Raw genomic sequence first — 16,992 nt, forward strand, 5'->3', positions numbered from 1 at the left:
ACATGTCCACATAACATATTTTCTTTCTTTGTGTGTGAGGAATGTTTCCTGAAAGTTTGGCCGTACCTTTTTGTAACACCCTGTATACTGGAGTCACCTGTTCTTTTTTTCCAGTCACTTGGGACTTTGTGCTGGGCAAGAGATTCATGATAAATGCAAGTTAGGTAAGGGGCGAATGCTGTAGAGTACTCTGTAAAAGAGTGAAGTGTGAATCATCAATCCGCCAACAATCTTGTCAAAAGTAAGTTGAGCAACCACAAAGAGTGCTTGAGGAGCTTCCTCTTTTTCTAGCAACTAAGATCACTGGAGCAACAAAGCAATCTGATCGATTGGAAATAGATGCAAATCATAGCCACTTCCAAGAAGGGTCATTTAACAAATGGTCGAATACATCATACAGCTGTATCACTGACATCATTCTGTTATAGAAATTAGTAACAATTGCTGTTGCTCTGGTTTTATGACTTTTCTGCAGACCAAAAATATCCTCTGTAGGAATCAATATGAAATCAGCAAACAACGCTCACATGAAACACACACACACACACACACACACACACACACACACACACACACACACACACACTGACTGCAAATTTGTACATCAATCTGGTGATTTGGCCTGTTGTCCTCCCATTCACCAACAGCATTCCAAGGGATGTTTTCCAACAGGATAGCGTTTGCCCACATACTATTGTTGTAACTCTACATGCTCTACAGTGTGTCGACATGTTGCCCTTTTCTGCTCAATCACCGTATCTGTGTCCAATTGAGCACATACGCGACATCACTGTTCCGACAACTCCGGCGTCATTCACAAACAGCATTAACCATTCCTATATTGACCGACCAAACACAACAGGCGTAGAACTACATCCCACAAACTGACATCTGGCACCTGTACAACACAATGTATGCTTGTTTGCATGCTTGCATTCAACATTCTGGCAGTTACATCACTTACCAATGTAACAGCATTTCATATTGCAATGGCTTATCTTGTGCTTACATTAACCTGTGATCTTACAATCACTTAAATATGATACCTAGACAAATGTATTGCAAAAATTTCATTACTCTACATTAACTATTTCTTGGTTTTGCAATTATTTTTTTGTCAGTTTAAATCTAAAAAAATGTGCGGACAATTGGCAATCCCTTTTACACTACTAATTAAAATAATGTTTCTCAAGAACATTTTTCATTGGTACAGTAGAAAGGATTGAGACGTGTTGCTGTATCAAATAATAACATGTACCGCTGCATGAACATTTGCAACGCTCTGAGAATTGCTTCATCATTCTATATAAAAATAAATAAATAAGAAAAAATAAAAAAATATGTTGGAAAGAAGCAGTGTCATTGACATATCGATTAATTATCTTTCAACACTTTAAAAATGAAAGTGTTCAAACAAATACTGTTTCGTTCTAAAGTTCAGTTAGGCACTAATGTTTACAACCCTGTGAAAAGGGGGGAGGGGATTCTACCTATTACCTGCCTGCCTGCCTGCACTCACAAGTAACAGTCTCAGAAAGCTTGGGAACCTCTGGTCTAGTGAAAAAAAAATTCAAGTCTTGCTATTTGCTCTAGAAATGCCGCCTGGTTACAAGTGAATAAAAGTTAAACACAGTCAGCTGCTATCATAGCGAAATATAAACCGTCTGATGCAGCAATTTTAAACTGTAGGCCAAACTGCAAAAGATATCTGGATGCTACCAATAAATATTCCCAGCAAGAATCTGCACACAAAGAGGGAGCCTACTTATATACAAGTATCTAATTTAAAATGTTGCATTGTGCATATGTTTGTAGCATCTTTCTTTTACATTTGGTACTTCAGTTGCTATGGGCTTATTTATCAATTGCCAGTTTTTATCTGTAGTTCACTGTTGCTATTTCAATTTACATATGGTCATTCTGTCATTCAGAGATAGTAAGAGGGGCTGTGAATGCTAGAAAATGGAGTGCCACGTGGTGAAATTGAAACATTTTCGACATATTATTCTGTTTGAGTTCAATAGAGGGAAGACAGCAGCAGAGGTATCCAGAAAGAACACTGGACACAGCATGGCAAGAAAATGGTTTTCTCATTTCAAGGAGGATTGTTTTGACATTAGTGAGTCATCACATTCAGGAAGATTTTTTATACACGTCAATTCCAGTATCATCCACATGAGCGTATTCAAGAACTGGCAAACATGATGATCTGTGATCATTCCAACATCTTACAACATTTGCACGCAATGGGAAAGGTTAAAAAAATTGGTGCACAGGTACCGCATGTTCTCAGCCAAAATCACAAAAATCAGCAGGTGCCCATATGTGCATCTCTGCTGACTTGTCATCAACTGGCTCGTGAACAGCACTGACCGTTCATATTCTGTACCATTACTGGTGACCTGAAACAGTGTCGTTATGCTAACATAAGGAACAGTAAGGAATGTTTGAGGTCAAACAATGCAGCGGCTCCCCTTGCAAAGACCCGCACACACCCACAAAAGATAATGATGTGCATCTGGTGAAACAGCAACAGTGTAGTGTACTACGGATTGCTTCCCCGAGGTTGACATTTACTGTCAACAACTGATATATCTTAAAGATGCAATCCGAGAACAGTGATCGGGACAGCCCCATGAACTGATACTACTCCATCGTAACACCCACCTGCATTCTACTAGACTGATAAAAAACATTAAACAGCATTTGGATTGGGAAGACATTTACCATGTGCCTCATTCACGATACAGCTGCAGACTGTAGATTAAAACTGAAGAAACTGCAGAAAGGTGGAAATTTAAGGAGATGGAACCTGGATAAACTGAAAGAACCAGAGGTTGTACAGAGTTTCAGGGAGAGCATAAGGGGACAATTGACAGGCATGGCGGAAAGAAATACAGTAGAAGAAGAATGGGTGGCTCTGAGGGATGAAGTAGTGAAGAAAGCAGAGGATCAAGTAGGTAAAAAGACGAGGATTAGTAGAAACCCTTCGGTGACAGAAGAGATACTGAATTTAATTGATGAAAGGAGAAAATACAAAAATGCAGTAAATGAAGCAGGCAAAAAGGAATACAAACATCTCAAAAATGAGATCGACAAGATGTGCAAAATGGCTAAGCAGGGATGGCTAGAGAACAGATGTAAGGACGTAGAGGCTTATCTCACTAGGGATAAGATAGATACTGCCTACAGGAAAATTAAAGAGACCTTTGGAGAAACGAGAACCACTTGTGTGAATATCAAGAGCTCAGATGGAAACCCAGTTCTAAGCAAAGAAGGGAAAGCAGAAAGGTGGAAGGAGTATATAGAGGCTCTATACAAGGCAATATTATGGAAATGGAAGAGGATATAGAAGAAAATGAAGATGAAATGGGAGATATGATACTGCGTGAAGAGTTTGACAGAGCACTGAAAGACCTGAGTCGAAACAAGGCCCCGGGAGTAGACAACATTCCATTAGAACTACTGACAGCCTTGGTAGAGCCAGTCCTGACAAAACTCTACCATCTGGTGAGCAAGATGCATGACACACGCAAAATACCCTCAGACTTCAAGAAGAATATAATAATTCCAATCCCAAAGAAAGCAGGTGTTGACAGATGCGAAAATTACCGAACTATCAGTTTAATAAGCCACAGCAGCAAAATACTAATGCGGCTTCTCTACAGACGAATGGAAAAACTGATACAAGCTGACCTCGGGGAAGGCCAGTTTGGCTTCCATAGAAATGTTGGAATACGTGAGGCAATACTGACCCTACGACTTATCTTACAAGAAAGATTAAGGAAAGGCAAACCTACTTTTGTAGCATTTCTAGACTTAGAGAAAGCTTTTGACAATGTTGACTGGAATACTCTCTTTCCAATTCTGAAGGTGGCAGGGGTAAAACACAGGGAGCGAAAGGCTATTTACAATTTGTTCAGAAAGCAGATGGCTGTTATAAGAGTTGAGGACATGAAAGGGAAGCAGTGGTTGGGAAGGGAGTGAGGCAGGGTTGTAGCCTCTCCCTGATGCTAATCAATCTGTATATTGAGCAAGCAGTGAAGGAAACGAAAGAAAAATTCGGAGTAGGTATTAAAATCCAAGGAGAAGAAATAAAAACTTTGAGGTTCGCCGATGACATTGTAATTCTGTCAGAGACAGCAAAGGACTTGGAAGAGCAGTTGAACGGAATGGACAGTGTCTTGAAAGGAGGATATAAGATGAACATCAACAAAAGCAAAACGAGGATAATGGAATGTAGTCGAATTAAGTCGGGTGATGTTGAGGGTATTAGATTAGGAAATGAGACACTTAAAGTAGTAAAGGAGTTTTGCTATTTGGGGAGCAAAATAACTGATGATGGTCGAAGGATATAAAATGTAGACTGGATATGACAAGGAAAGCATTTCTGAACAAGAGAAATTTCTTAACATAAAGTATAGATTTAAGTATCAGGAAGTATTTTCTGAAAGTATTTGTATGGAGTGTAGCCATGTATGGAAGTGAAACATGGACGATAAATAGTTTGGACAAGAAGAGAATAGAAGCTTTCGAAATGTGGTGCTACAGAAAAATGCTGAAGTTTAGAGGGGTAGATCACATAACTAATGAGGAGGTATTGAATAGGATTGGGGAGAAGAGAAGTTTGTGGCACAACTTGACTAGAAGAAGGGATTGGTTGGTAGGACATGTTCTGAGGCATCAAGGGATCACCAATTTAGTATTGGAGGGAAGCGTGGAGAGTAAAAATCGTAGAGGGAGACCAAGAGATGAATACACTAAGGAGATTAAGAAGGACATTGGATGCAGTAAGTACTGGAAGATGAAGAAGCTTGCACAGGATAGAGTAGCATGGAGAGCTGTATCAAACCAGTCTCAGGACTGAAGACCACAACAACAACACATCAAAAACCTTCAAGGAACTTCCTTTCCACATGAAAATGCGCTCTGAACACGGCTCAACAGGTTCATCGCTTCAAAAAAAAAAAAGTTCACAGCAAGCCAGTTCCTAACCAATACAGCACAGAATGACACTTTTAATAGAGATACAGCTGCAGAAATAAACAAGTTTGCTAAAGATTTCGACTAAATTATACACCTGTGACAGAAACAAGTTACACTATGAAACTTCCTGGCAGATTAAAACTGTGCGCCATACCGAGACTTGAACTGCGGACCTTTGCCTTTCGCGGGCAAGTGCTCTACCAACTGAGCTACCCAAGCACGACTCACGCCCCATCCTCAAAAATGGCTCTGAGCACTATGGGTCTTAACTTCTGAGGTCATCAGTCCCCTAGAATTCAGAACGACTTAAACCTAACTAACCAAAGTACATCACACACATCCATGCCCGAGGTAGGATTCGAACCTACGACCGTAGCGGTCACGCGGTTCCAGACTGTAGCGTCTAGAACCGCTCGGCCATTTCAGCCAGCCCCCGTCCTCACAGCTTTACTTCTGCCAGTACCTCGTCTCCTACTTTCCAAAAGCTCTTCTGCAAAGTTCGCGGGAGAGCTTCTGTAAAGTTTGGAAAGTAGGAGACGAGGTACTGGCAGAAGTAAAGCTGTGAGGACGGGGCGTGAGTCGAGCTTGGGTAGCTCAGTTAGTGGAGCACTTGCCCATGAAAGGCAAAAGTCCCGATTTCGCGTCTCGGTCTGGCACATAGTTTTAATCTGCCATGAAGTTTCATATCAGTGCACACTCCGCTGCAGAGTGAAAATCTCATTCTGGAAGTTACACTATATTAGTCTTACAAACAGTGAAACTGCACTACTTTCCTCAATCAAACGTATGACAAGTGTAATACTTAGTACCCAACTCAACAGGCATAACAAACGAGAGCTAAATCCTAGTATTACTTTATTTAATAGTATACTTGTCTCTGTGAACTTCAATAGGAACAAATGCATGACAGCTTTTAATACTGCAGCTGAGACATTAAATAAGTCCCATTTCAGTCTGTATGGGCTGCATATGAATGGGCTAGGTGATGAAAAGGTTCCTCTGAGTTTTTCACAATTAATAAAAAATATGACAAATCTCTGAAAGGACAAAGCTCACATCGCCTGATATCTGTGAAAAGAAACAAGTGCCACTGCCAAGAAATCTGACCAATACACATTAAATCTATTGATATTTTCTTTGTACAGAGCTATCAAAATTATGGCTTGTTCAAACACCAGAAACAACAGTGCTACAAAAATTACACTTGCAAAATACGTTACACACTAAAACTGTTGCATCTTGTACCCCCTTTATAATTTATTACTTTACAGCTGTTACACTACTGCATCATATCACAAGCAGTGTCATAAAATTCACTGAATGAATATAATTTTTTTTTCTATCACACAAGATTTTAATTTTGTATAAAACCAACCCTCTTGCATGTCCTTCAAGAATTTGATGAACCAAATCAAACCACTGATGTACATGCTATGATCTGTCCTTTTTAATTTTGTTCTGTGCTGGAAGTACATTTTGTCCTGGTATTGCGACCATATACTTCACTGCACTTGATAACATCAGTTAACTGATTCAAAAATGTAAGTACACTAGTTTAAATAAATACAACAAAGACACTCCCGTGCAAAATTACGCACAGGAATGACTTTTGCTCAATGTGTCATTGCCATGTAACATAGCTCAATGAAACTTGAACCATATATAGAAGACAACTCACAGAAATATGCAATGAGACAAATAGAAATAACCGTTTTATTCAAAAATAATAATTACACTGAAGTCACTGTGATTTATGATGGTCCCCTGGACATTACAAAAGGCAGAACATGGTTCTTAATACAGTGTTTGACCACAACGGACAGCAATGTGTGCTTTGCAATGTGCTGCCATAGAGGTCTCAATGTTGATGAGTTCTTGTGGTAGGGTGTAGACGACTGAACATTAAAAAAATATGGTAAATCATGGGCATCTTTCAAAAATTATATTTTAGTTTATGTTGTTGCATTCAGCAGTGAAAATGAGTTCTACTGTTTAGCTGTGAGGATTGTTCATAAAGAAAAAAAAAAAAAAAAAAAAAAAAAAAAAAAAAAAAAAAAAAAGACTCGGGTAGTCACTGAAACAGATGATACCTTACAGAGACAGGATTAAAAACTGGTAAGTAGAGACGATTGACAGCAGCTTCTGTAAGGGGTGCAATCGGCTGGCATTTGATGAAAGGGTGCACAAAACCACTGTACCTGGAGAATTAGTTTATGCAGTTGTTTGCTGACCAATGAAGAAATTTATTTACAGGGTTACTGATACTTTGCTGTTCTTAGTGATGATTTTTCCAGTTAAAAGGTAAAGTAGCTTTCGTGACACAAAGATGAAATTAAAAGTTACCACTGTTTATTAAAATGACAGATTCAAGCTGAAGTCATTGTCACAGAATTACAGAGATGATGGCAAGGAGTTCCATAGTACAGATGTCAATAAGTTTGCTTATTCAGTTGGGCTGTAACATCCAAATACTACACTGTACACTATATAGCAGAATGGAACTGGTGAGTGCAAAATGTGATCCTGTGTGAGATGGCACATTCTTGGCTTTGCTCTGCCGAACGTCTACCACACGCATTGTGGGGTGAGGCAGTTTTGGATGCGACAAACACTCTGAATCGGACTGGTCCTACAAAAATTAAAGGTAATATTCCAATTGCTATACTTCTTAAGAAGTATTTCGATAATTTGATGATATTTGGAATGAAATACTATGCACAGATTCCCGCGCATTCCTCTCCTGAAGAGGATCAACAGATTAAAGATATATGAAATTTGGTGCTAAATCTTGAGAAGGATTTGTTGTTGGTTATGATAATTATGAGTAACATTTTCTATTTTCCTGAAAAGAATTACATCGGTGTATGCAAAGGTGTAAGATCAATTGTAAGCAATTACAGGTTTGTCAGTATATCAGAGATGGGTGAAAAGGAAGCGGTTACAGAAATTGAATGTGAAAAATGTTGCTTTTTAAGATAATAGTCAACAGGACTGTATGAACTATAATGTAGTTTTAAGGAACAAAAAGATTAGCAACCATTTGTATGACAATATGAGACAAGTTGAGAGTAACTAAGAAACAAGGATTCAAGACAAAGCATACCACAATTTATGTGAACAGTGAAATTTGAAGAAACCCTAATGTTCCTGTGAAGTTTCAGCCAAACAACAATAATTATAAAGAAGCCGTGCAGACAGAAAAATCTGAAGAATGGAAGAAAGTGCTGGAGGAAGAACTGAATTCTAAGAAGAAAAATAAGACATGGAAACTAGTTTACAAAACTAAAACAAATACTTGATCGAAAATTAATGGGTTTTGCTAGAAAATTAAATGCAGTTAACAAAGTGGTTTTATGTAAAGCTCCACAGGTGGCAAATAGATAAAATCAATGATTAGGAATAGATTATGTTTATCCATTTAGCCCTGTAGCAAGATTTGAGAGGATGAGAGCCATATTGAGTGCTGCAGTTCAACATGATTGGTGTCTTAGGTAATTTGTTGTAAGAACAGTATTTTCTCAATGGTATTTCGAAGGAGGAAATTTACATGTACCAACCAGAGTGCTGCAATGGTTGTACTGGACTTGTATGTCAATTCCTGGAGTCTGTATGATTTGAAGTAAACCTCAAAATGCAATTTATAGGAGAGCTGTTCAGATCCAGGTATGTCCCATAGTAAAACCCTGGCACTGATGTTTTTAATGTTGATGGCTATGGGCTCTACTGACACAAAAACCAAATTTATGGAAGAATTGGGTGAATTTTTTAGATCACCACTGAAAATATTGATTACTTCCTGGGCTTACAAACCAAGAAATCTGACAGCTGGATTCAAATAAATCATGTGAAGAAAATTTTAGAAAAGCATCTTTACCAACTGAAACAGGCTGGATACCAGGAGGGTTATCTCCTTTTAATAATACTGTATTCTACTGAGAACTAGTTGAAAATTTGGCGCTTTTAACAGAAGGTACAAGAATGGATTTATCAATACTGTTAAACATGCTTCTGGAGTTACAAGACTCACCAACAAAGGCACATTTTGCATTGCTGGAACGAATTCTCAGAAATCTTAAAATTAACAATCACAGATGGCATTACGTTTCAGAAGAGTGAAGACAGTAGTACTGAAGCATATAGTAAGGCTGTTCAGGGTGGGAACAAACACACAAGGATCAACAAGTGGCATCCTACCCAAGTTTCAAGAAGTCCAATTGTGCTGAAGAGTAAATTACAGCAGTGTGTTGCTCCTTCAATGGAGGCACAGAATGTGTGGCTGCAGGGGAAGCCTCTAAATCACCTGTTTGGTTGGATAACTTTTGAAAGAAACTGCAGCTGATGATACGTCCTCAGTTCCCATTCACAAATAGAAACAGTAACCAAAGCATTACCAAATTTGTTAATGGATCAGGATTTTATGAATGATCACAACACATACAGACACAATATCATTATATTTGTCAACTAGTTGATGAAGGGAAGCTTTAGAGTGAACTGCACACCAACCAGCAGATATTATGATCACAGGATTAGCATAATAAACACTGAAAAAACTGTAGCTATGGATATACACACAGCACAAACAAAAAATCTGATATCACCCAATCTAGAGCTATACAGACAGACAATTGCCAAAACAGCCCGTACCAAATTTCTTGGACTTCATCTACAAGACAACTTGAAATGGAAAGCACATATTGAGCAAATGATCAAAAAATTAAGTACTTCTTGTTTTGTGCTGCGTATATTAAAAAATTGTACCAGCTACAACACCCTTCAGTGTGTATATTATGCAGTTGTACACTCTCACCTCCAGTATGGGATTATGTTCTGGGGAAATTCTGGAGATGCCATCAAAACATTCAATATTAAAAAAATAAAAAAAAAAATAAAAATTATAAGAATAATGGAAGGGGTAGATAATCGCAAATCATGTAGACCATTGTTTCAAAAAAGGATGATCCTGCCACTTCCTTGCATATATATACTTGAAAATGTAATGTATCTAAAGCAAAACTTACATACAAAAAGACCACTCGTCACTCAAAATCACACAATACACAGCTATGATACGAGACAAAAATTGGATGTACATGTTCAAAGCGCCAACACAAAGTTATTTCAAAACAGCCTTATCCATCCTAGTATCAAACTGTACAATGCCTTACCAGATACCATTAAACACATACAAAACATTTGTCACTTCAAATCTAAACTGAAGTTGTACTTGGTTGATCACTGCTTTTACACAGTAAATGAATACCTACAAAACTAAATTTTTGTGTGTTTACCCAACGTAGTCTCATTCAGAAGAACATTTGTATTTTATCTCTCTGTATATAGCGTAACAACATTTATTTAAATATTCATCATTAATTAATATATTTATGTGTGTTATTATGTACAAAGGTATATTATATGTGAAACTGTTAATATTAACAAAAAAATCCAAATATCTCTTGCACATTGTGCAGCTGTACATGAAATGGATCAATAAATCAATCAAACTTGCAAAGGTATGGATGACGACGGGACTTGGTATTGTGATATGTTGTGGAAGAATGTGAAAGTACTTGCATTTTCCGTGTTATTATATGTCTAATATTATTTTCAAGTTATAACTTGACATCACAGATACTCTTAGTTGGTTCTGCTTTGGTTGGTCGATGGACTTTTTAGGTAAAGTGCACTTGTGGTGTACCATGCTCTTCTGCTGAAGCTCCTGTTAATAACTTGTTTCCATCAGTCATAGTCAGTCGAGTGACAGTGTATGGTATCTAATAAGAATAAATAAAACTAACAATTTCCTTTGGCAGAATAAATGAATTGTTTTGTTTTCAATATTGACACTTGGAAGTACACTAGATGTGCTGGTGGACTGGCTAGTAATGTAGCATGAGCCCTAGATTAGGTTAGAATGTGAGGAAAATACCAATGGTGTTTTACCCTAATACAAAAAAATACCAGTAAACTTTATTTAATAACTGCAGGATAATTATGAAAGAGCATTCAGATTGGCTAGAGAACTTTTTACCAGACAGGGTATCTTTGTACAACTTACTTCTTTTGTTTCAAATGACTGCTGCTCCATCTACCTGCATTATTTTGTACCAAAAGAAACAGCTTTATTACCTCAGTGTTTTATTGTTAGTATTTCAGTTCTATTCCTCCTGCTTACAACCTCTCAAGCTTGTGATATGCTTGAATTGCACTGGCTGTGAAGAGAGCTTCTGGAAACAGTGATTTATGTTGAACAATGCCAGGTACATACAAATATATTGATATTTCAAAGTAAACCTGTAATACTGAATAACATAATTTGTTTTTGCTTCTTATTAGCACTTGATTTACTTCTGGCATTATCTAAATTGACCCAGAGCGTTAGATACAGGAAAAATACTACGTTTTTTAAGACTAGTCTAAAGTTACTCCAAATAACAGTGTAGCTTTGTACCAGTATTAAAACAGAAATTTCACTCTAATAGGTGACGGTGTGCATTTTCAGTTTCCTAAGCACTCAATTGATACAGATACACAATGTTACAATATCTATTGTGATGTGCAACTCATCTTTTGTCTAGTATTTTCAAAATACGGAGAACAGTGATACAAAATTATTGCAATTGACTGTACCAACAGACGACTTGTGCTTCGTCTTTCACTTCCCATCATTCATCCTGCCAACCATTACCAACAGCAGCATACAATGGAAATAACACTGTACACTGAACATGTACTTTTATTGGCTTTTCAATACTGTATAACTTTTGAGGTTTAAAATAAATGTTTCATTTTAAAAGTGGCTTATGGTATTTTACCAACAAAAACAAGTCACTCTCAGTGTGATCTCTATTGCTAAAGCCAAGAGGGGGTTTGTAACATCTAAGTAGACTTGACCATCTGTTTCATTTGGCAATTAATTACTGGAGTTTATCTTAACTTGACATCTGCACAGAAGAAAAATCTTTAGTCCCAAAAGTTCTCTCTTAACTATCCCGTGGCGTTACTTATTAATAAACGTCACAAAATGTTTGTACACATGAATGATCGAACTTTAATATATTTACTCCCAATTTTCTTGAATCTTGCACTATTTACTTTTCAGTTACAATACGTCTTTCCCACACTTGTCTAACAAAAATTTAGAAAATCGTCTCGATTTTAATGTAATAACAACGCTACAGCGGTAGTAGTTACTCTTAATTTTTTGCGTGATACTGCAAACGGAAATACAGAAGCGTCCGATCTTACCCGTCGGCTTTGACCCATGACGTCACAAATACCGCGGAAACGACCATAAACAACAATTCCAATATGGCGGATATAAAAACATCGAATACGTATTGTAAACACTGAAATACACAAGTTTCACAAAAAGCCTAATGACTGTAACGGGACAAGCGTGGGAAATTGGGGGTTTTTGGGTGGGGAGAAACTAAATATGTCGTTATGCGGTGGGGGGAGTCTGCAGTGCCCCCCCATCCCCCCACAGGCTTCATTAGTGTCAAATCAATATTTTCGAATCATAGGCGGCCGCTGCCGCATTCCAAAAAAAAAAACTCCCAACCTAACCTCAAGTGGGCTACGCTACAGATCAATATGTTCATCAAATTGCTTCATATTACGTATACATGTTCTTTAAACAAGAGTACATCAAACCATGTATTAGGTTTTCCGCGCCGTAATGACGTCACACACCACAACACGCTTACGTCACGGGTCAAAGCCGACGAGTAAGATCGGACCTTTCTGTTGACCCCTGCAAACTTCCATTTGCCTATCCCATGATGCGACTCTCTTAGAAATCTGAAAACAATACTGTAAGACTTGCAGAAAGTTCCTAAAATTAACTTTGCGTTGCGACTAGCGATCGTTAACTTCCGCAACTTTACGCGTCTCTATGGCAACGACCTTGTCGCAACCGACAGGCATTTGTCTTCGCCTGCAGCGGCGGAAAGTTGGCAGCAGCGCTGTTAGCTGTCACAGACGTGCAGTCAAGTTCCGGTGGAAATCACTTCCTGGTGGACACGCCTTAAGTTGCAGAAAGCAGCAGATATTATCGCAATAAAGGCAACGACTTGCATGTTGATAGAAAAACTTGAGCCTAGTACAAATGTGGGTACACTACTTAAGCCTAAAGGTGTTTTAAGGCACTCTCATCGGACATAAAAATCTTACCAGCGTAATGCCACAATTTAAAAGTAAATTGAAGGTTATCTTCTGGGAAACTCTTTTTACTCTCTTAATGGATTCTACAATGTAAACATTTCTAATTTAAGTATGATGCATTGTACTTGAAATATTTGCTATTACCACGTTGTAATGCAACACGATAACCTGCGTCATCACGGAAATTTGTTACAGCAAATCTTTAACTTGTAATGTGGAATAATTATGGTTTATTATTTGACTGTTTTATACCTCTGTTCACTGTACAGAATGCCTTAGCTTAAAATTATTAGCATACTACAATCTGCGTCTATTATAATGTATAAGTACTGTTCTCATATATAATTATAACTCGTTCCATTTCCATGCAATTCTCTTGTATACTGGAGCAAAGTAACACGAGTAAACAAATAAAATGGCTTCTACGACAGGCAAAACATTTAAATAAAATTTTCGGGAATAGTTTTAGAGCGTAATAACCGACACCAGACTAGTTTTTATCACACTGGCATCGATGCCGAAAATTTGACAACGTAAATGTACCATCGCCACGTCTGAAGTGTATTAAAAACAAGGACACTAATGAATAAGTGTTTACCTTTCTATAGCGATGAATGTTGCTGAAAAAAGTGTCCGTATAACGGTAGGATGCACCGTCTACAATCTCCAACTCGAGTCACAATTAGCAACCACGACGCAGAATGGAAGTTACTGGATGTTACCCTGCCAGTGCTGCCAGTAGCTGCATGGTTGGCGATACCAACTGTACAGGCCAAGTGTTCGAGAGAACAAGTGATGTGAAGAAGATCCTTAATCACGGATCTGCTGTGTGATCCGCTTAGGAAAATTACCTTAACGGGATACGTCCAGTAACGATAGAGGTAAGACTTGAGTAGTGTTGTCCTAAATGAGACTGGAGTGGCAAAGATCGATCGCGTAATCTACGCAGTGGGGTGGGAATTATTAAGTGTTTACACTCAAGAACCATTGGGAAATTTTCTTGATCCCTTCAAAAACGATGTTTTGCCGAAGGGATCTTGCTGGCTGGAAAAAAAAAACTACTGGGTTGGTGCATAAGTTTGTTGGGTTTTTCCATAACCTCAATAAACAAAACAGATACACATAACAGAAACTTTAGCCATCAATAATATATTCTCATTGACTATTTACAACAGTCTGCCAAGCTAGGATAACTTCTCGATTCCATGACTGTAGATATCAAGTGGTTTTGAGGTGAAGAACTCGTCGAGCCATGTTCAGAGTGCATTTTCATATGGCAAGAAAGTTCTTTGAAGGTTGTTCGATAGTGTGTGGAAATTTGATGGCACAACTTCAAGTGATAAGGTGAGTGCGATATGACTTCTCAACTCAGCTCTTGTGTAAAGTTCATTCTCAGTTTGGCAAACAGTGGGTGGGCATTTGGTGGAGTAGCATCACTTCACGCAGCCTTCCTGTCATCGTTCTTGGACTATGTCTGCAAGACATCTCGGTTGCTGACAATCAATGTCAGCAATGATGGTTACACCTTGGGGAATAAATTTGTTGTACACCACACTGCTGTTCTACAACATGCAGAACATTCTCTCTTATGGATAGGTGCAGATGTTTCTGTGAGGACCTGCTGCTTTGTTTGGACTGAACCATACCTTTTTATTCCTTATGTTAGCTTAAAGAATCCACACATTTCTCATCAATAGTAACGGTACAGGATAGGAATGGTCAGTGTTGTTCACAAGACAATTGGTGAGGAGCAAGCAGACACACACGTATGGCCCACCTGCAGATTTTTGTGATTTTGGCTTATGGCATGCAGCATCCATACACTCAATTTTTGAACCTTTATCATTGCATGCAAATGTCGTGCAATGGTCACAATTCATCACATTTGCCAGTTCTCAAATATAGTCATCTGAATCATTGTGGATTAATGCATTTAAACGATTTTCATCAGACTCTGAAGGTCTTCCTGAATGTGGAGAGAGCCGGCTGTTGTGCCCGAGCGGTTCTAGGCACTTCAGTCCGGAACCACGCTGCTGCTACGGTCACAGGTTCGAATCCTGCTTCGGGCATGGATGTGTGTGATGTCCTTAGGTCTGTCAGGTTTAAGTAGTTCTAAGTCTAGGGGGCTAATGACCTCAGACATTAAGTTCCATAGTGCTCAGAGCAATTTGAACCATTTGAATATGGAGTCACTGATGTCGCAATGATCCTCGTTAAAACGAGAAAACCGTTTTCTTGGCATTCTCTGTCCAGTGGCATTATCCACAAACACGTGCAAATATTTCTGTCTCCCCTGTTGTCACCCCTCGACTGAAGTCAGTCAGAAGAATATGTCAGAAATGTTCCGATTTCTCCACTTGGCACTTGTAATATTATTGGGCTTTCCGTCGTATGAAAGCTGTGAGTACCCTTGGAAAGGCATTCACCTAGCTGTATATTAATTGATCAACTTATGAGATGAGACCTATTCTTCGAGAGACATTTGTTTTATATAATATACGTAACTGTAAAGATGCGCATCTACCGCGGACGCTAATACATCGATTGCGCAGTCAGAGAAATATTTTAACAGAAGCTAAACTGTACGATCCGCTTCGATCTAAATAAAAGATGACAGTAAAAACCTTTGTAGATATTCAGATTTTATCGTACTTCTGCTTGTAATGTGAAAACGTAAAGAAGGTCGTCTTTAAGCCATAAAAGTGAGCGGTCTTGCCAGCGTACAGACAACAGTAATTAATTAATAAAATTCAAGTAATTTATGTTCTATACTGTAAACCGGCAAGTTATTGTTATGAAGGTATTGAATGGTGCAAGAATTGTCTCGAAGGAAGGAGAAAAGTAATGACTGTTATTTGTGACAAAAAAAAAAAAAAAAAACGTTAACCAAGAAGCTAGCACAGGACAGGCTGAAATCTGATCGCACCATACAGTTAGAAAATTACATATGTAAGTTATACTGTTTAAAAATAAGCCCTAATTGCTTGCGAGAATTATTTGAATATATTTACTGTTTACCAGATTTCTTATTCTATTCTTTTCCTTTATTTTTTTTACCTCCATGTCATATTATTTTTATAATTGTCAAACAGCCTTTACTACAGTAGAAAATTCTGCGGCATTCTTGTCGTAGACAGAAGGCCACTCCTTATCTTCTATACAACTCATAGCTGCCCCATTTATTAATGATTTCATTTGCAAATGCAATTTTTTTTATTGTTCATTGTTAAAGGTTCCTTAGGTAATCATCAAATTCATACTGATTACGTAAAGATAACAGAAACCTTTGCGTAATCAAAAACTAGCCTCCTTCTGACATCGATCAGGGGCCATTGATGCCCACCTGGCAGATTCATTGAGAGAGCCGAGTATCTACTATTCTAATAATAAAATTCGTCCAAATCCTGCTAAAACACAACTGTGTCCATTTCGTGTTAAACCTAATCAGACACCTCACAAACTCAATATGACACGTCAGGGGATACAATTAGTAAAAACGACTAATCCAAAATATCTAGGGGTCACCTGGATAATGGCTCTGATGTACAAGCAGTATTGCTTGCTTTACCCATGACTGAGCCTGTGTGATCATTCCATTTCATATGACGGTAAGTGAAATGAAAACCTTGGTAGAATAGCGTTCTGTTATTTGGTTTTTGCCTGGTGAAGGTGTGAAACCTATTGAAATTCATCGACAAATGAAGGTTCAGTACGGTGATGCATGTTTGTCACAGCAGCAAGTCTACGAATGGCGTGACTTCAGTGGAAGATGCTCCTCGTCCAGGTCAGGCACAACGAGTTGTGACGCCACAGAACATTGCAGCAGTTCAAGCCGTA

General features: G+C 38.2%; 1 protein-coding gene across 10 annotated transcripts in view; it reads right to left on the bottom strand.

Moving 5' to 3' along the window:
• LOC126212988 (poly [ADP-ribose] polymerase tankyrase-1-like) overlaps positions 1–13,849 on the bottom strand; it is a 43,997-nt gene extending 30,148 nt beyond the window's left edge. For all 10 annotated transcript variants that reach the window (XR_007541026.1, XR_007541023.1, XR_007541020.1 and 7 more), the window contains exon 1: positions 13,754–13,849. The gene's annotated coding sequence lies outside the window, so the exon portion shown is untranslated. The remainder of the gene's footprint in view (positions 1–13,753) is intronic.
• Between the last annotated feature and the right edge of the window lie 3,143 nt (positions 13,850–16,992).

This window comes from Schistocerca nitens, chromosome 11 (assembly GCF_023898315.1).
Source record: "Schistocerca nitens isolate TAMUIC-IGC-003100 chromosome 11, iqSchNite1.1, whole genome shotgun sequence".
In the NCBI taxonomy this organism is placed as follows: domain Eukaryota; kingdom Metazoa; phylum Arthropoda; class Insecta; order Orthoptera; family Acrididae; genus Schistocerca; species Schistocerca nitens.